This window comes from Geotrypetes seraphini, chromosome 1 (genome assembly GCF_902459505.1).
Source record: "Geotrypetes seraphini chromosome 1, aGeoSer1.1, whole genome shotgun sequence".
NCBI classification, from domain to species: domain Eukaryota; kingdom Metazoa; phylum Chordata; class Amphibia; order Gymnophiona; family Dermophiidae; genus Geotrypetes; species Geotrypetes seraphini.
Genome location: NC_047084.1, coordinates 295,351,150 through 295,374,204, shown reverse-complemented (window position 1 = coordinate 295,374,204; position 23,055 = coordinate 295,351,150). Strand labels below are relative to the sequence as shown.

Genomic DNA, 23,055 nt, shown 5'->3' with positions numbered 1-23,055 from the left:
CACAACCCTCTGCAATGTGGCCCTCTCTAGAACAGAAATATACCTATTTAAAGCTGCCTGCAAGCCAGGACTATTGAAGTGGTGTATCTTTAGGTAGAGCAAGTATTTTTCTGTTCCTAGAGTGCTCACAATTTTAAAATAAAGGCCTCTTTTACAAAGCGGCGGTAGTGATGTTACCTCGGTAAATACATTGAAGCCCATTCAATTCCTATGGGCTTTGGTGCTTAGCTACCACAGTTTTGTAAAAGAGGCCCCAAAAGAGTTAATGTAGGTTTAAACCAGTGTACCTTGCTGTAAAGTCTACTGCATTAACCACTAGGCTACTCTCTCTGCTCGTACCTGGATATCTGTATGGCCATATTTCTCAAAATGATATAAGAAAGATGTCCATATCCCTGGTTTTTTGCAGTTCATAAACTGGACATTTCATTTTGGAAAATGGCTATTTATTTTGGACATTCTCAGCACAGAAACGTCCATGTCACAGCCATTTTCAAACAGAAAATCTGGACCTTTTTCCTGTTTGAAAATTGGTGAGTTTGACATTTTTTGGATGTTGTAAACAAAAAGTCCCAATTCTGACCAATGTTTTTTTGAAAATGCCCCTCCATGTTTTAGATAAGGTCTCACCAATTAGTTTTGATTCATGAAGGTGGGGGGGGGGGGGGGGGGGGGGGGGGGGGGGGGGGGTGGGGGGGGGGGGGGGGGGGGGAGGAATACCATGTGACAAAAAGTATTCAAATACCTCAAATGTGAGCACAAACCTTTTTCTATGAAAAGGCAGTTCTAGAACAAAAGGACTCAGCTTGAGATTTCAAGGCAATAGACTTAGGAATAATACAGTATATTTCTTCACAGAAATAATAAAATTCAATTGCTGTCATTTTATTTTCTCCCATAAAAAGTAATGGTACTACACCTCAACAAATATAACCAATTACTCAAGATTTACCCCAGTGAGAAATATAATGCTTATTAGAGTATTAGCTATACAATGTTTCAGCACCTCAGCTGGAGATTGGAGAGAGTGATTAAGCTTAGATCTCTTTTCCATTTTTAATTCAAAAGGAAGGCAAGCACCAGCAGTTTAGATACTTTTCCTGTTTGTAGTGATAATAAAGTCCTCCTTTTAAAAAGACTTTGGAATAGGTCAGTGGTATAAAAGCACAAGCAGCAGGTCTCTTTCAGCTAAAAGGAAGCTCTGAAATGAGAGGTCATAGGATGAAGGTAACAAAGTAAGGAAGTATTTCTTTACAAGGAGGGGTTGCAGATGTGCGAAATGGCCTCCCAGCAGAGGTAATGGAGGTAAGGACTATATTTGAATTCAATAAAGCATGGGACATGCATAGAGGATCTTTAAGGCAGGAGAAGGGATAGTAGAAATTAGTATGAAGGGGCAGACTAGACAGGCCACATGGACTTTGCCATCATTATCTGTGTTTTTATGATATTACATCTTTATATGAGAATATAATTATTTATTTAATTTGTGAATTACCCAATCAAAGCTCAGGATGTTATACATTGTCCAAACAAATATTACAATACAATTCAAATAAAACCCAAAATACAGTAAAACAATAAATAATATTCATTCTGTATCATAAACCCTCAAAATGTCCACATTTAAAATTATAATAAACTTTAAAAAATTGCATAACAACCTATAAACACCAACTGGTTTTAAGAAAGGTTTGGACAATTTTCTGGAGGAAATGTCCTTTGTCTGTTATTGAGACAGCCCTGGATCAGTAGCCTGGAATGTTGCTACTCTAAGGGTTTTTGTCAGGTACTAGTGACCTGGATTGGCCACTGTGATTGGTCACTGGATTGGCCACTGTGAGGACGCGCTACTGGGTTAGATGGACCATTGGTCTGACCCAGTAAGGCTATTTTTATGTTTTTATGTTCTTAAGCATCTACACTTGGAAATGGTGATTTAAGAAACTGTTATTTAGAAGGAAATTCATCTAGATGTGGTAAAAGATTGTCTTTTGCAGTAGCCCAATTCACCGCTGGATTCAGCAACCAGTGGGATCTCAGTATCGCAGAAAGATAAAACCCATTTTAAAAGAATTGCTTGTGAGTCACTTTGCAAACAGCATTATTCCCACAGCCTAGGATCATTGGGCTGCAAAGCCTTGGCTCCATGCTCCCAAGCTAGGAGATTGGGGATGCTCAACTCATATAACTCGCAACAAATTTCCCCTTACCCAGCAAAGAAAAAAAAAATACATCTGCTAGCAAATACTAGAGATGACCAGCCTGTTTCTAAATGTCATGAGCAAGGCCAGTGAATGTGGACAAATAAAAAACTAGGGTCCTGCCACTCTCTCCTTCTCCTCCCAGCGTGTCATCATCATATTCTCTCTCTCTCTCTCTCTCCTTCCCTCCATTCAAGCCATTTATAGCACTTTTCTCCAATCAGTCCCTCTTTTCCCTCAGCCCATCTACACCACATTCTATTCCCCCAATTTTTTTTTTTATTTTTCCCTAATTTAATCTCCCCCTCCATCCTCCCTCTGTACTTTTAATTTCTCTTCTCCTGCATAGGCAGAATTTGATGCTTTATATTTACAGTAATTGTTCTTGGCCTGCTCTGTTCCCTAAATCTTTTAACCTGTTCTTCCTCTCATTTTCCCTGTTTCCAGCCTTCTATTTCCTTCCACTCCCCAGTAGGGTCCAATGCACTTTTCCCTAGCTAGTTGCTATTCCATGCATGTTTGGCTCACCCATCCCTTTACTGATTCCCACTTCTCACTTTCCTCTACAGGTGAGATTTCCATTTGTTTATAGATTTAACTCATATTCCCATTGACTACAGGCTTGGATCGTTCCTTGCTCCACTACCCTGGTTCCAGGTATATTTCTGTTTTCTGGGATTGATTCTTCATCCCCTTTTGCACTGCAGCACTTACCCTTTCACTCAGATTCCAGACCTATGGCCACCTTTCTACCTGCAGAGTCCACATCAGATTCTTTACCACATTCTCACCCCGAGCTTTGGGAGCCCACCATGAATCATAGTTTGAAACCTGAAAGATTACATGCTGAGTTGGGAGAACATGTCCTAGCAGCCCAGGGCATAGGAGTATGCATTCATACTAAGCCACTGTGTTCTGGGCTTCCTGAGAAATATTGCTCCAGTGGCCAAGGAACCAGCATCCAGCTTCGTAACCCTCCAGTTCACTTCAAAATGTGACCTTTATTGAATGCTCTCTTTATGTGATAGAACTACCAGCCATTGAAACTCTTGACAAAGGCATAGATGCCGAAACACTGTCAATGTCGAGTCCTCGAGTCCTCACAGTACTACTATCAATAAAATGAACTTTGAACTTTACACCCGCGGCTGAATTATTGACATCTCATCCTGACTCCTTTGTTGTGCCTTGATTGTCTCATCGTTGAGGCCTCCTTGCTCCCTTTTTGGTGCACATACACATATTAGCGCGTAAAGGCCTCAGTAGTGCCCCTTTATTTTCATGCGCAAAAAGGTTTTTAAAGCGGCTGCTCCAGTAATATGTGCCAGCAAATAAATGTACATTCTTCCATGTTCTTAAGCATATTTTACAAAAGGTTATGTATTTAGCAGAGCCTTTTGTAAAACATTCAAGAGAATGTGAACATTCTGACCTGGATGTCCATTTTCTCACTTATAGAACCTATGCACAATGGGGCTTTATTAGACAGCCATTTGAATTGCAGGTGATAGAGATGAAAATAGATATGTATTAAGTGCCAGTGCTGATGCTTAACTTACCCTCCCTCCCCCTTCTTTTATTGAGCAGCGTGAGCTAAATGCTGAGCCTCCCATAGAAATAGAATGGGCAGCTCAGCATTTAGCTCACGCTGATTGGCAGAAACTGACCTATTTAGGACATAAGATGAGGGCGAAGTCACTAGAAAAGGAGGTGCTACTCGGAATGGTCAGTGGTAAAAGGAAGCAGGGGAGGCCAAAGGGCTGTTGGCTGGATACCATCAAGAATGACATGGGAATGAACATCAAGCAATTCAAAGAAGCATTTCTTCTTATCTCTTCCCTGTCGCCCCCATCGCTGTGCACTATCTCCTCTCTCTGTATCCCCTTCCTCTCCATCCCTATGCACCATCTCATCCCTCTCCCATGGTCAGACATCTGTCTTCCCCCTTCTCCTCTCATATGGTCTAACATCTTTCTCCTCTCCTTTCGGCGGTCTGGCATCTCTCTCTCCCCTCCTTCCCATCCATTCTTTGGTCTCTCTCTCTCTCCTTCCCATTCCAGTGGTCTGACATCTCTCCCTTCTTTGGGTCATCTCTCCTCCATCCCAGTGTAACATTTCTCCCTCCCTCCTCTCCACCATTATCATGTCCAACAATTCTCCCTCTTTCTTCCTTTCCCCATATACATTATATCTCTTTCCTTCTCACGCCACACACCTATGTCCAACAATTCTCCGTTCCTTTTCCCTCCCTTGGGGTGATAGTGTCCGAAGATCTAAAGAGGAAAAAACAGTGCGACAAGGCGGTGGCTGCTGCCAGAAGGATACTGGGGTGTATTAAGAGTGGCGTAATCAGTAGAAGGACGAAGGTGTTGGTGTCCCTGTACAGGTCATTGGTAAGGCCCCACTTGGAGTATTGTGTTAAGTTTTGGAGACTTTATCTGGCGAAGGACACAAAAAGGTTTGAAGCAGTCCAGAAGAGGGCGACGACAATGATAGGAGGTTTGCGACAAAAGACGTATGAGGAGACTGGAAGCCCTGAATATGTATACCTTAGAGGAAAGGAGGGACAGGGGAGATATAATTCAGACGTTCAAATGCTTGAAATGTATTAACATAGAACAAAATCTTTTCTAGAGAAAGGAAAATGGTAAAACCAGAGGACATAATTTGAGGTTGAGGGGTTGAGCAATGTAAGGAAATTCTTCTTTGTGGAGAGGGTGGTGGATGCCTGGAATGCACTCCCGAGAGAGGTGGTGGAGAGGAAAAAGGTGATGGAGTTGAAAAAAGCGTGGTATGAACACAGATGATCTAGAATCAGAAAATAATAGTAAATATTGAAAAACTAAGGCCAGTACTGGGCAGACTTGCACGGTCTGTGTCTGTATATGGCCGTTTGGGGAAGGATGGGCTGGGGAGGGCTTCAATGGCTGGGAGGGTGTAGATGGACTGGAGTGAGCTTTGACGGAGACTTCAGGAGTTGGAACCTAAGAGCAATACCGGGCAGAGCTTTAGATTCTTGCTCAGAAATAGCTAAGGAGAAGAAGAACCCCCCCCCCCCCCAACAAATTTTTAGATTGAATCAGGTTGGGCAGACTAAATGGACCATTCGGGTCTTTATTTGCAGTCATCTACTATTTTACTATGGAAAGTAGAGCATTCAGATTGTGATAGAGCCCAACAGAGCGAGGGGAGGTCACCACACTTGTACTTGTTGGCCTCCAAATTTATTTAATAGGTTACAACTGCTCTTATGAAATTCCATTATTTAGCTTTGAAATTCCAGGGCAGCACCAGGAATTTCTAGTTCAGTGTGTTACCAGGAAGCTGCAGCCCAATGTTATTACATGCAGAAATCGATGAAAAGAAGGCAAGAGCTTGAAGCACAGAAAATTAAATAAAGCAGAATGAAAACAGCAGTGGCAATCATTCACAGCAAAGCCCATGTAATATTGATGCATTGCTCCAATATAAATGTCACATCTCAGGGTCCTTTTTTTCAGGTTCATTTGAAGAGTAACTTCTCAAACATCCGGTAACACTTCACCAGGTTACTGCAGTCAGAGTAAATCACATTGAAGAAGAATTGGTCATTTACAGAATGCATATTCTCCTCATTTTGTTTTCCCTTATTTTGAAAGCACTTGATTTAATCCCCACTGCCTCCCTTAACAATCATTATCATGGTAATAACACATTACATAAAGGTAGCTGTAATATTCTGTGACGTGCAGAAGACTGTAGCTTGGTACTAAGCTAGCACTGTTGTCACAATATGTGACATCAATGCTGAAATGACTTCGGTATCTGATGCAAATGGCCCCTTCAAGCATTCTTGAATGAAGAGGCATTAAATCGGTAGTTGGCAGAAATGAAGCAGTCAGCTCCTAAAACTATTAATGCATTGTGTTTTGACATTTACTAAATTAATTTTAGCCACATCTTCTGAGCTCTGCTTTTTTATGTGATCAGAAGCCCAGGTCCCAAGCCTGTGCCCTCGGCTCTCACCAGTGGTTCCCGTTTGTGGTTCTCTTATGAGCCAACAGAAGAATCACAGGACTCACCCCCAAAAGGCAACTATTTAAAAACTGGTCATACAACAGGGACGCTTTAAGAATTTTTTGAATGTTGGGAGCCATTGGCTAAATACTGTAAAGAAGAATAATTGATTTTTATTTTATAGACAAGTAAACATATACATCCTGGGGGGGAAGGGAATGGAATTGGAATTGATCCAGGGATTTTATGACTACTTTCATGAAGGTTTTGATATATTTGTTTATTAGCTGGGAGGGTGGGGAAAATTTCTTTTTGTACTAATATTTGTAAGTTTTGTTGCGCTTATTATATAATGCAGTGGTTCCCAACCCTGTCCTGGAGGAACACCAGGCCAATTGGGTTTTCAGGCTAGCCCTAATGAATATGCATGAAGCAAATTTGCATGCCTATCACTTCCATCATATGCAAATCTCTCTCATGCATATTCATTAGGGCTAGCCTGAAAACCCGATTGGTCTGGTGTTCCTCCAGGACAGGGTTGGGAATCACTGATATAATGTACAAATATGTGAATCATTTATTGCGCATTTGTAGTTTGAAAAATCAATAAAGAATTTATTTAAAAAAAAAAAAAAACTCAAGTCAAATTCTGGTGTGTTTTCCTGCTGGGATGTTTCCAATGATTTCCATACTGTTGTCAGGCTGTGCCCATTTGATTCTCCTAGTTGTGTGAGCACAATGCAACTTTATGTTGCAGCTCTCCTTCAGGTTACCCAGAACCCAACTGGGCATCACTGAATTCCATCTTCAAAATAGAAAGATAATGGTTGAAACTGGCTGGAGCATAACAAGTTTGTTTCTTTTAAAATATTCTTCTGCATGCAGGATTTGATGGAGGGAGGGTGTTTCCCTTTCTGGAAAATTCTTAATAAGCAAATGCTATCAGGACAGGTCCTCACAGATGATTAGAATAATGACAATTTCATGATACATAGATCAGCCCTTCTTCATTTACTGTTATTCAGTATTACCACCGTCATATGTTAGAAAAATGTGCATACAAGTGCATGCCCACACACACAAGGTAGGCATAAGTCACAGGCAAACTAGGTATGTGCCTAGGGCCCCAATATTCAGCAGAAGCCTTCTATGATATGCTAATTCAATGACTCCTGAAGACAATTTTAGTTCTGGTTGTCAACTGCTGCTATAAAGAAGAGTGTTGGTGGGTGGGCCAAACTACAGCTGCTCACAGAGGTTTCTCCATTCTCCTCACCCCCTTCCCATGTATTGTACTCCATTCAGCAGAAAGAATTGGCAGACAGTGCCTTTTACCTGGCCATTCTCTTCTGTAGTCAGAACCATGCAAGATCCTGTTTATGAAACTTAAAATGTATTTATCTTACAGCAGGGGGAGGGGAACTGACATATTTGCCTAGGATCCACCAGAATGCTCATACACATGCAAACACACACAGTCAACAGCAATACTTTATCTCTAATAAATTTGGAATAAAAATTTTTTAAAAAATATTACTTCAATGAATCTACAGTACAGCCTGTATGATTCAGACCTTACACATACCTAGATTAGTATATAGGCCCATTAAAAAGGACAGAAATTAGGCATTTTCATTTGCACATTCAAAGTCAACTTCTTACTGCTCCTGGGAATGCCCCTGTTGAAGCTGGACATTTTCCGAAGACAATTTGATGAGTTCCAAATGATTTTACCCAGATGAAATGCAGAGAAAATGACTGTCTCTGTATTTTCCATGAGCAAATCATTGCTATTTTATTTCATGCTCAGTTAAGGGACAATGTTAGATGAGATAAGAGAGCCTAGGAAAACAAAATCAATCATAGGGAGGGCTATTTTCAGCTATTCAGTTTAGCTTGCAAGTCTGCAGCTACTTAGGGTCTCTTCTACAAAACTGCGCTAGCAGTTTCTAGCACGGAGAGCCATGCTGAATAGTGCGCACTGCTCCCAAAATTCTTATGAGCGTCGGGAGCAGTGCAGGCCATTCAGCGTGGCTCTCTGCGCTAAAAACTGATAGCGCAGTTTAATAGAAGAGGGGGTTAGTACCCATGAGGCTACAAGAGGAATTTTAAAGGGAATCTCCCTAATGAGCCTGCTTTAAAAATCTACAAACCAGCTGCTGTCAATGGGAGGCTGCAGATGTAAAAATAGGTAGGAATGAAGTTTCAAAATGAAATCCCTGTAGTTTGCTTAGGGCTCAGCCCCAGCACTACCTCTTTTCACCTGGGCCAATCAGGCCTTAGGTTTAGCGGGGATGGGTGGGGATGGGCCATCCCCACCAAGCCTTAGGCTAAGTGGTGATGGGCCAGGAAGGGGCGGACCCGCCTCATTTCTATGAGGTGGACCTGCCGGACGGACGGCAGCAAGACCCGGCCGGCCAGCCAACAATTTAGAGGTTAGTGGGGGGGGGGGATTAGCATGGGGGGTGGGTCCAGAGGGGGGCATCCTCCGGTAGGAGGGGTTGGGCACCCTCCTGCCGTCGATCAGGGGTGTTGGGTGGGTGGCCTTCCGGCAGGAGTGGTTAGGCACCCTCCTGCCTGTCCCCCCCCCCCGATTGCTGGCAGGAGGGTGTCCAACCCCTCCTGCCGGAAGGCCACCCACCCAACACCCACGATTGACAGCAGAAGGGTGCCCAACCCCTCCTGCCAGAGGACCCTCCCCCTATGGACCCACCCCCCACGCTAATCCCCCCTATGCTAACACTGCCCCCCTGAAGACCCCCTAGCCCCCCCAATTAACCTCTAAATTGTTGGCCGGCTGGACGGGTCTTGCTGCTGTCTGTCCGGCAGGCCCGCCTTGTAGAAATTAGGCAGGCCCACCCCTTCCCGGCCCATCCCCACTTAGCCTAAGGCTTGGTGGGGATGGCCCATCCCCGCCAAGCCTAAAATCGGGACGCACATTGCAGAATCCGGGCCTGAATGCTAATGCATCCATTATAGCCTAAGGATGCGTTAATGTTAACGTGTGCTAAAATGGCTAGCGCGCCTTAGTAAAAGGACCCAATAGTGTCACCAGACACCTGATTATCTGTTGCATGGATGTGGAACATTGCTTCTCAGACAGGGAGCCTCATTTTGTTGCTGTTGTATTAAGTTTATTATTATTTTAGTTTCAGAAGGTGAACTTATAGTTTCTCGCTCTTACTAATATGTTAGGTCAATTTTGGCTTTATTTAGTTCTTTTTCTTTTATTATCAGAATGGTTTTCTTTAGGAATAGAATTTTCAAAATTAGATTTGCATCAAATAAAATCAATTTCCACAAATAATCCTATTAATAATGTTGGAAATCGTAATAACCTATTCCATAATTTAATTCCAATTGTAAATAATAAAAAAGCTAGGAACTACACTATGGGCTGCTTTATCAAGCCGCGCTAGCGGGGTTAATGCGCGTGAAGTTTCATCACGCGCTAACCCCCGCGCTGGCCAAAAACTACCTCCTGCTCAAGAGGAGGCGGTAGCGGCTAGCGCGGCTGGTGGTTTAACGCATGCTATTACGCGTGTTAAACTGCTAGTGCGGCTTGATAAAAGGAGCCCTATAAATAAAAAAAAAAGGAAATCCACTATAGATAATAAAAAAAATGCATAGGAATTTAAAAGTTGTCCTTTGTTCACATCTTGACTCTCCTGAATATAATAATAATAATTTATTTTCTTGTATACCGCCTCACCAACAGTTCTAGGCGGTTCACAACAGAGGAACTGAGACATTTCAGTTAAAAGATACAATTTCAAAAAACACACTGCTACTATAAATACAACATCAGCTAAATACAACATCAGCTAAATACAACATCAGTTAACCCTTTCTGGACCAAGGGACATATTTGTCCCATAACTTTAAAATCCTATAAATTTTGATTGGGATAGTCTACAGTTCTAAATTTGATATGTACGGATTCCATATGATACTGCCTTTATGTAAACAAACTGGTTCCGACATTCATTCATTAGTGTCGTTGCCAGATTGACGAGAAGATTCACTTGCCACACTGTCCATAAGCCAGAAGTTTGATTTAAAAAAAAAAAAAAAATGATATTTCACAAAAAAAATCAATTTTTTGGCATCTGCAAGCCCTTTTTACCATAAAAATGTCGTCAAAACCACAAAAATTGGCCTACGATCCTTATGGTCCTGAAAGGGTTAAAAGGTACTATTAAAATACATAGCCTAATAAAAACATAAGGTTGGGGAAGCCTCACCGGGGGCTCCTGTCTACCCTCCCCTCCCACCACCCAAAATAGAGACAGACACCAGGGTTAACTTTCCGCTAAGAAGTTTATTTATTTATAGCGTGCAGTAGCTGAAAATCTACCGCCTCCTACAAAGGAGGTGGTAGTGGCTAGCGCGCTCTGGAATTTAACGTGCGCTATTGCGCACGTTTAGGCCCTAGCGCACCTTTGTAAAAGGAGCCCTTTATGTTAGACTTTACTGTGTATTGGAAAAAAATGCAAGATTAACAAGAAAAAAATTCAGGAATTCAGAAAAAAAAAAATAGCTCCAATGTTATTTTGGAAACATTTATGGCCTCTTTTACAAAGCTGCGCTAGCAGCTGCGCTGCGCTAACGGCCCCAAAGCCCATAGAGATTTAAAGGGCTTTGGGGCTGTGGCTGCGCGGCTTTGTAAAAGAAGCCGTTAAATTATGATCATAATGTAAATCCTATAATCTTTATGGAATGTTATGTCATCAATTATATTAGATAAAATAGCCCCACTTCAAAGAAAAAATAAAAAAATGGGTAATCAATACAAAAGTGTCAACAGAATTATTAGCCTTAAAAAGAGAGTGCAGAAAATTAGAAAAATGATGGAGAAAACATCAGACTGATGACTTAATATCTTCATGGAGAAAAAAGATTTCCTTCTACGAAAAACTATTAGCTGATACAAGAAAGGATTGTTATTCTAAATTTATTGGGACAGATGTTAGTGACACAAAAAAATTACTTAATCTGGTAAAGGAATTAACTAACACTACTAATATAATTAATATTCCCATGGATAAACCACCATCAGCTCAACAACTAGCATGTTACTTTAAAAATAAAGTTCAAGATATTAAAAATCAATTTCAACTACAATGTGACTCCACACATGTGTTCTAAAACAAAGATCTAAAAGTTATCAGAGGGGACCTTTACTGGACTAAATTTGACAAAATAGAGTGGTATGACTTTATCAAAATTTAGGATAAATATATTAATTATTATTGTTATATAGATATATGTCCATCATACATCCTAAGATGTGCATGTTTATCATTTAAAATTATTCTAAATTAACTAAATGAAAATGCTTCAGAAAGGTTCCTTTCCCAAATATCTGAGTCAAATTTTATTAACTCCATTATTAAAAGACACCAAAGTAAATATAAGTCAAACTCCAACTAAAGACCAGTAGCATCAATTCCATTTTTTGTAAAAATTATGAAAGGATTAGTAAATTCTCAATCAACCTGGATTCCACAAGGGTCACAGTATGGAGACTATTCTGGGATCTCTAATGGATATTGTAAGAAGCAACATTTCAAACGGTTATAAAGTATTAATACTGCAATATGATCTTTCAAGTGCCTTTGACCTAGTTGATCATGTCATATTATTAAGAATATTAGATGATCTTGGCTTATCTAGAAATATTCTAAATTGGTTCAATAACTTAAAAAAAAATCTTAAAAAGTGAACATGTCCAAAATGATATCCAAAGAATGGTCTCTTCCTTATGGTGTTCTCCAAGGTTCCCTACTTTCACCTACCTTGTTTATTATCTTCCTGCATTTTCTGTTTTTTTCCTGGAAAAAGCCAAATTCATGTCATTTATATATGCAGATATTATTACTGTTCTCATTCCTTTTTCCTGCTCATTAGATCATATGAAATTCAAACTAAAATTTTGCATGAAGTTGTTAGAGAATTGGATGTTGAATCATCAACTTAAATTGAATAAGGATAAAACTAAATTATGTGTATTAAATCATCCTAATATGAATTATGAAACTAAAGTATTAACCATAAAGAAGATGGATTATCCACTGGCTAAAGTAATAAGAATATTAGGAGTTCATTTTGATCACAACCTTTCACTATTATCTCCGGTCAACTTGTTAATAAAAAAAAGTCTTTTGGTCTTTTCTGGAAACATAGGGCTCCTTTTATGAAGGTGCACTAAGCGTTTTAGCGCACACACCGGATTAGCGTGCAATATAACGCGCGCTAGCCAAAAATCTACCATCTACTCAAAAGGAGGCGGTAGCGGCTAGCACACACAGTAATTTAGCGCACGCTATTCCATGCATTAAGGCCCTAATGCGCCTTTGTAAAAGAAGCCCTTAGAAGGATTAGAAAGTACTTAGATAATTATCAATTCTTCCTATTAGGTCAATTTTTAGTTTTGTCTCAACTGGACTATTGCAATGTTACCTTTTTAGACTGTCCTAAATTTATAATTAAAAAAACCTCCAAACTCCCCTCAGGTACTGCAGTCAAACCAGAACAACCTGGGAGGATCCTTGCTCCAGGGCCTCTCTGATATATTTTGCCAGAGGGTATTTTACTTTCTGATCTCTGCTTGAACCCACCCTCCCTGCCATTCAGACTAACATAACTAGGGTTACCATATGGCTCCAGAAAAAGGAGGATGGATTGAGACATCTGGGTTTTACTTCCATTGAAAGCAATGGAAGTAAGGAGGACAGAATGAGACATTTGGGTTTTACTTCCACTGAAAATAATGGAAGTAAAACCCAGATGTCTCAATCTGTCCTCCTTTTTCTGGACTATAAAAAAGTCTAGCTGAGGGGTATAAATATTCAATAAATAACAAAAAAAACCAGTACTACACTCGTATGAAGAGGTCTCTATTTTCTTATCACACTTCACTGTTCTGGAGTTATTATTTAGTCATATTTCTAGCATGGTGTTCATGCAGGAAAAGGCCTCAGTGTAGTACTCAGGCCTCAGCGAAGTACTCCCTATCCCTTTTCCTGCATGAACACCATGCTAGAAGTATGACTAAATAATAACTCTAGAAGAGTGAAGTGCGATAAGAAAATAGAGACCTCCATGCGAGTGGAGTACTGGTTTCTCCTTTTTCTGGAGCCATGTGGTAACCCTAAACATACCTATTCCCTGCCTTAAGGTAGCTCAGTTCTAACCTCAGTGAGGTTAAGGAAACCCTGCATTGTAATACCCACTCCTTCACATCCTCCATATTTAGCATTTCAGAGGGGAAAAAATGTATGTGATACAGTCTAGTCTTCACCTAACTTTACACCTTCTTTGATTTAGCAGGTTCAACGGAAATGTGGATATTGTACAGTTTGTGATTATGTATGGGAGATTGATATTTTTGTACATCCCACCCTGTCATTTTCTCATGAATTAAGATACTATACTGATTGCAACATGGAGGGTGTTGTTTGTAGAATCATGTGTCCTTGTATTTTATTATATATTGAAAAGACTATGCATAATATCAAAACCTGATTCATAGAACATTGTTCAGCTATTCAAGGACATAAAGGAGTCCTTTTTCTAAGGTATGCTAATGGATTCAGCATGCGCTGATTAGCACACATTAAATGCTAAGAAGCCCATAGGAATAAAATGGGTTTCTTAGTGTTTAGCACCTATTAATAAAAGGAATCCAAAGTATCAATCCTGCTACATCATTTTGGAGCAGAAGGTTCACACATTAAGTGATTTGAAGAGTTTTGTCATTGAATATTGTAAGAGAAGAGAATTTGCATAGGATTTTACTTTAACATGAGCAATAATATATTTACAAATGCATAAACTGGTTCCATATTGTCTAAGCCCCCCCCCCCCCCCGCCTCCCTTTTTACAAAACAGATTTTAGTGCCGGCTGCAGTGGTAACAGCTCTGATGCTCATAGAATTCCTATGAACGTCGAAGCTGCTACTGCCACAGCCGCGCTATAAACTGCGGTATAGTTTTGTAAAAGGGGGGTAAATTTAGAAGTTGAATGGCAAGCTTTCAGTCATTTTTGAAGTAGGAATTTTTAGTAGCATTTAACTTTAGTATAAATATATGATATGGAAATGCAAATATAGCAGCTGTGTCTGCTGGAATCAACACTATGCGGTTTAGAAGTCCTTTCTATTGTATATGAGATGTGTTTTGTAAATTGTTTTTCAGGTTTGGGTTTTTTTCAGGTTTCAAGTTTATGTTTAATTCTTTTTTATTAGAGAAAGGCACAAATTATAACCAGAAAACAAAATGCCAAGTCAATAAAGCTATACTCTCCACCCACCCCATGAAATATCAATACAAGTCAACAAAAACATATCAAATGTTCAACAAGTAGCTGAGAACTCTTGGAGCAAGAGAATTCCAAAATGCTCTCCAAATTTGTTTAAACTGCCCTCCAGGTCATGGATTTGTACCCGCTCCAATTTAAGTAAAGATATAATCTGCAACCTCCATTACTGAAGTGATGGAGGAAGGGTAGCAAGTAGAGATTGACATGGTGACAAAATTAATCACCGTTCCCGTTCCCGCGGATAACCACGGGAAACCATCTCCGTGTCATTCTTTAAGGAGAGAGGGAAGAATTAGAGTATGAATGGACACAACAACTGACCCTCAAGTCTTGCATTGAAGAACTGAGGTTGACATAGACATTAAAGAATGACAGTCTCTGGTATCCAGAGCAGATATTGTGATGTCATAATGCCTCATTCCACCAATGCCTAAGAGCCAACCTCATCAATGATGTCACAATGGCTTCATTATCCTATTCTTGGCTCACATAAAAATCAGAGTATAAATAGGCACAACCATTGACTCTCAAGCCTTGCATTACAAGGTGCTGGTGTAGAAGGAGTGAGGTTGAGATAGACATAAAGAATGGCACAGGATGGTTTCCCACAGTTATCCACAGGAATGGGAACAATGATAAACTAGCAAGCAAATGTAATAAAATCACCTTCTTCGCTAGCAGGTCTGCCTGCCTCAAAAATAGGTGATAACCTCTTGGAGTAGGAGTTTGTAGACTATAATTATCAAACAAAAGTAGAGCGTCCAACTTTACCTCACAGGTCCAAAGAGATGAAATATAAAAGAGTAGCTTCTTCCAAATAGCATGTATGAAAGGGCAGGACCAGAACATATGCCTAGTATAGAAGAGAAATGATGACATTTAGGGCAAACTCCTGTCAAGGAGAAGCCCATATACAGGGCTCTCTGAGGAGAAATGAAGAGCCATTAGGCAAATTTATAGTGCTGTTCCCAATGTAAGACATTATCTGTCACCAAGTAAAAGTCTGATATATATTTTTAATAATCTGCTACCAGAAACTGGATGGCTAAATCTTCACTCCAAGCCATCATATATTTATTAAAATTAACTCACCTTTTTACAAAGTCGCATTAGGTTTTTTATCACCAGCCGCGGCGGTATTAACTCCGGCGATAAAAAAGCCTAATGCAGCTTTGTAAAAGGAGCCCTAGTTCTGTAGCAGTGATTGATCCTTGAAAACTAATGGCAAATAATTTTATTTTTTATGCAGTAGTTATCCTTACTTGAGCAACAAAACAATTAAGGCTTTGTTACCGTTTGGATCTGCTTATCTTTGCAAACTTGGATTTTCAGATCTTACAGAAATTAAATTGAAAAGCAGACAACAACTGCAAATGGTGGCTGATGAAATGCTTCTTTGCTTGACAACTATTGAGCCATGTTTTGAGTTAATTTGCACTCAAAAACAAGCACATCCATCACATTGATTAGCCATTAATTTAAAATGTTTTGTTCAGTGTTCATCTGTTTTTTATAACCCATGTATTATCTGTAAATTGAAAGATTTGTTCATCACTTAGATATTTGAGTAAGCGATTAATCAAATACTTAATAAACTTGAAACATAAACTTGAACTTGATCTACTTAACCTTAGTTTCACTGTTGTTACAATTACCCATACAGAGCTTAAAAAACTTTAAATAAATAACTCTCAAATTTAATTTTTTGTTTTGCAATTTTAGAATTTCAGTTATAATGTGCTGTGAAAAACATTTGCTCTATTTAGTGTGTGCCAGAGCTAAAAAAAAAAAGTTTCATTATTCTAATCAGTTACATGTATATTTGAGGAATAAATATTTGCACACACTTTATAGAATTTACTCATAGGTGTTGCCATTATCCATCATCTCCCTCTAGGTCAGACGTCAAACTCTGGCCCGCGGTATGTTAAAAATTGGCCCACCAGACATTTTTAATTTTATAGTAAATCTGGCCCGCCGGCGTGAACCGCTGCCGCTCCTCTTCACTCGCGTCTGCGTTTACCTGGCCTCCTCTTCAAAGCAGCCTGCTGAGGATCGCTGGCCAGCTGTAGCAAACCTTGCAGGCTGCTGTCCACCTTGGTAGCATGTTCCCTCTGACGCGATTCCGTAAGTCAGAGGAGGGACGGGATTGCTTCAGATGGAACGTGCTACCGAGGTGGACAGCGACCTGTGAGGTTCGCTACAGCCAGCCAGTGATCCTCATCAGGCTGCTTTGAAGAGGAGGCCAGGTGAAGGCAAATGCGAGTGAAGAGCAGCAGCGGTTCATGCCGGCAGGCCAGAAGAGACCAGGACGCCAGGATGGAGGGAGAGTAGGAACGGTGGGCCAAATCTGAAGGTGAGACTGGGAAGAAGAAGGGGGGAAAACATACAGGCCTTTGGGACAGGGGTGAGCCCTGGTGTATAAGTACTCGGCGGGAGAGAAGAAGAGGTCCAGATGTGCATATGCCGGACTGAGTGGAGGATGGGGTGGGGAAGAAATAAAACAAAGAAGAGGAAAAGAGGGAAGGAACAGAAAGATAGAGAAGTTGGGCACAAGGGATGGTGTGGAGGGGGGATAGAGATACTGGATAGGAGGGTAGTTGGGAAGAGAAACGGAGAGATGGTGGACCCTTGGATGGTGGGGAAGGACGGAGAGATGCTGGATGAAAGGGTAGTTGTGAAAAGGACAGATGGTGGACTGGGGATGGTGGGGTCCATTGCTGCAGCTGCAGATATGGACACAAAAAAAGGAAAGATGCCAAACCTCTGGGGGAGGGAAGGAAACGGAAGGGGAGGACAGAGATGGAAGATGGATAGTTAGCACAGACAAAGAAGAAAATGACAAATGGGCAGGAGAACCTGGCAAGTGAGTTATCAGAAGACAACCAGAACCTGGGACCAACAAAAGGTAGAAAAAATAATTTTATTTTCTGTTTTGTGATTACAATATTTATTTTGTTTACACCACAGAGCTGGTGTGGGGTTGGAGACGTTGTAACCCTATACTTCTACTAAGACTAAGCCTTAGTCACTTAGGGGTCCTTTTATTAAGGTGTGCATTTAGCGCGCGCTAAGTCGGTTAGTGAAACTTAATTAAAGGACCTCTAATTAATTAATTCAAAATTTGGCCAACGGCTTAGCCTTTTTTTCAGATTTCGGCCCCTTATGTGATTGAGTTTGACACCCCTGCTCTAGGGGCTGTGTTTGTTGGCTCTGCAGCATTTGCAGCCCTGGTCACCCAGAAAGGGAAAAATCGGAGCCAGAAATTGAACCAGTCTCTATATTCATAGAACCCAAATCAATAAACATATTAATCCATTCTCTAGATATCTCAGAACTAGACTATTGCAACTCACTGTTAAAGATATTACGCAAAAGGAGATTAGACGTCTACAGATTATTTAAAACACTGCTATTAAACTCATCTCTAAAGCATATGAATTCGATCATGTAACTCCTCTTTTGATAAAAGTGCATTAGCTGCCAATCAGTTACAGAATTACTTATATAATTGCCCTCCTGTCATTTAAAATTCTAAAAAAACTAATGTACCAATCTTAATTAATTATTGACTCCCTATGCACCTGCTCGACCGCTTAGATCAGCTGATCAATTATTACTTTCCATTCCATCTTTGAAGATAATTAGTACTAAATGCCCAGACATCTTTTCATCTACAACACCTCAAATATGGAATGTGTTACCTGCCTATATTAGAGAAGAAAAAATGGAGAAGCGATTCAAAAGCAAACTAAAATGATACTTATTTAAAGATGCTTTCAATCTACCTTAATTAATAGACTAAAGGTTTGTTAGCTTTTCCTTCAAATTATTCATTTCTAGTCCCTATCCAAATTGTATTCTTCCGTAAGTGTCTTTCTATCCTATTATAAAATGGATTTCTTCCCCCTTTCTTCTTGAATCATGTAAATAGTTTTTTCTTTTTTTTTTATTTGTAGTAATATGTTTGTATGTTTTTATTATTTGTTTATTCCCTTTTACTGCTTGTACATCACTTAGGATTTGGATAGGTGATTTATCAAATTTTAATACAAATTTGAAACTTGAACTTGAAGTGGTAATGTCCAGAATTGTGGACAACCAAAAAGAGCAAGACCACTAATAAAATAATATTGCAAATATTTTTTACATTATGGGTCAGGCTGTCCATTTGGGCAACCAGTTGGGGAATTTGTGCTTCCCGCCCCACATGTCCATCATCTCTCATTGTGCTTCTTCTCCGCTCCCAAGGCCTCTCACAAATCCTCTCCTCCCACCCGCTGCTAAGAATCTCCTCCTGTGTTAGATCCCCTCCCATCCCACCTGCCCACTTAAACTGTGCTGAGTGGGCTGCAAGGCAATACTCAGCAGCACTTAACCAGACAGTACTACTGAATATCGTCTCTCACCACTGTGGCACTCCCTGGTTAGAAACAGAGAAAAATGAAGGCAGATAAATAACATATGACCTGCCTAATCTGTGTAACGATGCAATCTACTATCCCTTCCTCTCCTTTAGAGATCTAATGTACTTATCGCAAGCTATCTTAAATTCAGATACATTTTTGGTCTCCTCCACCTCCTCCAGCATTCACTACCCTTTCTGAGAAAAGGTACAGTGGAACCTTGGTTTACGAGCATAATTCGTTCCAGAAGCATGCTCGTAAACCAAAATACTCGTATATCAAAGCGAGTTTCCCCATAGGAAATAATGGAAACTCGCTTGATACGTTCCCCCCCCCCCACCTCCCCTGAGGCCAGTGGCGCTGCTCCTTCCCCGCTCGAACAGGCACCCACCGCCCCAACAAGTTGAAACTTACCCCCCCTCCCTGTCTGGCACCGGCACGTAGCCCACAGGACGTGCTGGTGCCGCTTGAAGAACTTCCTGTCTCTGCCAGGCCTTGACCATACATCTGCGCATGCTCAAGGCCTTCTAATTCTCCCTCTCGCCAATGCCGGTTCTTTGGGGGGAGGGGGGGTGCTCGCAAATCAAGTCAACACTCGGTTTGCGAGACAAGTTTTGCGAGAATGTTTTGCTCGTCTTGCAAAACACTCGCAAACCGGGTCACTCGCAAACTGAGGTTTGACTGTACTTTCTGAGGTTACTTCTGAATCTATCCCCTTTCACCTAAAATTCCAGAGCTTCCTCTCAATTGAAAGAGACTTGCCTCATGTGCATTTATGGCACATAGGTATTTAAATGTCTCTATAATATCTCCCCTCTCCCGCCTTTCCTTCAAAGTACACATATTGAGATCTTTAAATCTGTTCCCATATGCCTTATGACAAAGACCACTGACCATTTTAATAGCCTTCCTCTGGACTGACTCCATCCTTTTTATATCTTTTTGAAAGCATGGATTCCAGAATTGTACACAATATTCTAAAAGAGGTCTCAGCAGAGTCTTATACAGGTTAGTGCTGGCTTGGTCCAGTGGCAGAGCTGGGAGTTATGTGGGCACTAGTGATATTCGGTGCTGGCATCCGCATAACTAACCGTATCAAAATATCAAAAAGCCACTTAGCTTAGTACATGATCAAATAAGTCCATTAAACAAAAAGTACTAGCTCTAAAGTATTTAGGTGCTGGACAGATTTTCATTCTTTGTACTTAGATTTATAAGCTTTTTTAAAAACACTCCATGGATGAAATAGTTTTTTATGTATGGATCTTCAGAGCACAATCGGGGACAACATACTCCCGATTGCTTAGGTCTACATCGATCCAATTTTTAATGAGTTTTTTGTATATATCTCTCTTTATCTTTTCTTATTTCTTCTTATCATTGTGCAAAAAATAATAAAACTTATATACCACTTAACTTGTGCATATTATTCCGTGCATTGTTAAAATCTTCAGTTTCACCACCTCTCCCGACATGCATGTTTCACAGGAAACTTTCTTCAGGGTCAAGGGGATCTATAACGTCTGAGGGAGCATTAAACAAAAACCTCATTAAAAATTGGATCGATGAAGACCTAAGTATGTTGTCCCCCGACTGCTCTCTGAAGCTCCATACATAAAAAAAACTATTTAATCCATGGAGTGTTTTAAAAAAAGCTTAGAAATCTAAGTACAAAGAATGAAAATCTGTCCAGCACCTAAATACTGTAGAGCTAGTACTTTTCACATAACTAACTGGACATGTAGGACCACACAAATAGTAGCCCTAATTTTGCCTAGTTTGCTGTGCAGGGATGGAACTAAATATTAGCTGTTCTCCCATAGCTTCTGGACACTGCCAATGACCTGGACATTCAGTGCCAGTGACTGGATAAGTCCCAGCACTGAATATCCGGGTTTAATTGAGCTGATGGCCACCAGCTGAATACTGACCCATAAATTTTACAATTCTAGCACACTCCTGAATTAAACCATGTATGCCAACCTACATAAGAGGGAGTCGATAAATAATGTGAATTGTCATTGTTTGGATGCTATACTTAAATTTGCCCTACTTATTAACTTCCCTTCATAGGAAATGATATCGAACTGAATTTTGTTGACCAAAGAAGCTGAGTGCAATCTGTTTTATCTGTGTAATAGTTCTGCATCAGAAGCAGGGCTGCACTCAGGGCAGAATGAATTTGTCGAGGGCCCCTAGGCACACAAGTACACTGGGCTCCCTGCCCCACCCCTTACTTCTTTATTTCCACTTTCTTTTTTTTCTTTTATTTTAAAATTCAAAACAAACAACAAAGATTACCATACCAGTGCCAGTGTACAGTTTTTCTTCTATGCAACCTCCAAACATCTCTGAACAAATCTCCCCTTCTTTCCTAGAGGAAGAAATCTTCAGCTGGCAGGGCTTTCCAGGAGGCGACACTTTTGGCACCTCTCCTTCCATCCCCCTACCGAAACGTGACTGGCGACAGCAGCAGTATACAAACACTGCCCTGTTGCCAGCCCCGGAGTCTTCTCAGCACTGTGTCCTACCCTCTCTAATGTAACTTCCTTCTTCCTCAGGGGTGGGATGTAGTGCTGAGAAGACTCCAGGGCTGGCAACTATGTGCAAACTATTCATTCACTATAATCAGACTCCATACCAGGCAGAAAGAAATATGGCCCTGGAGGAGACAGACAATTATTTAGAGACCATTGACTTACCAAGTCTTTCCTATGCTGAATCAGAGAAGCTCTCTAAGCCTATCACAGAAGCAGAAATATTCTAGGGTATAAAATTTCTGCCCTTGAATAAGGCCCCTGGGTTAAATGGCTTAACCACATAATTTTATAAAATCTACAGGAAATATTTAGCAGGATCATTAAGAAAAGTGTTTAACAATTTGGGACAGGATGTGGAGTTACCCCACTCTTGACATTTAGTGGGGATAATGGTATCATATAAGCCAGGAAAGGATTCCACTAGCTGTGGCTCCTATCATCCTGTATCATCGCTGGGTGATGATTATAAGATCTTTTCTAAAATAATGGTAAAAGAGACTACAGGCTGGTGAAAGATGGTCAGTCTGGGTTCATTCTGGGTCAACAGACCTTTGATAATATTAGGAGAATTTTTCACTTGATATGGCAGGCAAAGCAGACCACAGCTATAGCCCTCAGTGTGGATTCAGAAAAGGTCTTTGATAGAGGGTCTATTGGCCCTATTTAAAGTCCTAAGGCCCCCTTTTATGAAGTCGCATTTAGCTTTTTTATCGCCAGCCGCAGTGGTATTAGCTTCGACATTCTTAGGAATTCTATGAGCGTCAGAGCATTTATCGCTGTGGCCAGTGATAAAAAAGCCTTATAAAAGGCCTTCATAAAAGGGGGCCTAAGCTGGGAGTGGGAAGAAGCTTTGTAGAATGGACAAAGCTTATTAATTCAAAGATGATGGCTTGCCTTCATATAAATTATGAAGGGTATAGTGGGCTGAGCAAACATCAAACCAATGGAAAAAGGACCAATGTTCCACAGTAATAGAGAGAAATCCAAAGACACAAAAGGTGAAACAAAAATTTCTGGACACTCAGGTAACTGTCAGTGGGCTGTCAATTAATGGATTATTTGGAGAAGTTTACTGTAATGTTTTACTTTGTTCCCAGTTGGGAATTCACCCTTTTTTTTAGTACTGAGACTGTGGTGGGCTTGTTATTAGATTGTATCTATTCATCTATTCAGGGTAAAAGTGCCTTGATTCTCCAGTTTGATTTGCTTGTGCATTTGATCTGGTGGATCATGACATTTTGTTGGATATATTGGATGGAGGGGGGGTTCAGGTCAGGTGCTGGGGGGGGGGGGGGTTCCATGCCTTTCTTCAGTGTCTGTCTTATCAGGTTAAAGTTTTATCGAGGACATAAAAGAATTTTTGTGTGGTACCACAGGATTCTCCTTTATCCCTGCTCTTGTTTAATGTTTTTCTCTTGCTTCTCTGAAGTATAGATTGTATCGGAGTGGGTTTACTTTCTTTAGTTATGCTGATGATATCACACTGGTAATTCTAGTACCTTCTGTAATCTTTAGTATCATCTGAAGTGCATGTTGTTTTGGACTTGGTTGAGGACTGGATGCTTGAGCATAGGCAGAAGTTGAAC

General features: G+C 40.5%; 1 protein-coding gene across 1 annotated transcript in view; it reads left to right on the top strand.

Moving 5' to 3' along the window:
- The first annotated feature begins 1,201 nt into the window (after positions 1–1,201).
- Positions 1,202–23,055, top strand: part of EGR4 (early growth response 4) — a 33,617-nt gene continuing 11,763 nt past the window's right edge. Inside the window, exon 1 of the mRNA XM_033934452.1 lies at positions 1,202–1,305. The gene's annotated coding sequence lies outside the window, so the exon portion shown is untranslated. The remainder of the gene's footprint in view (positions 1,306–23,055) is intronic.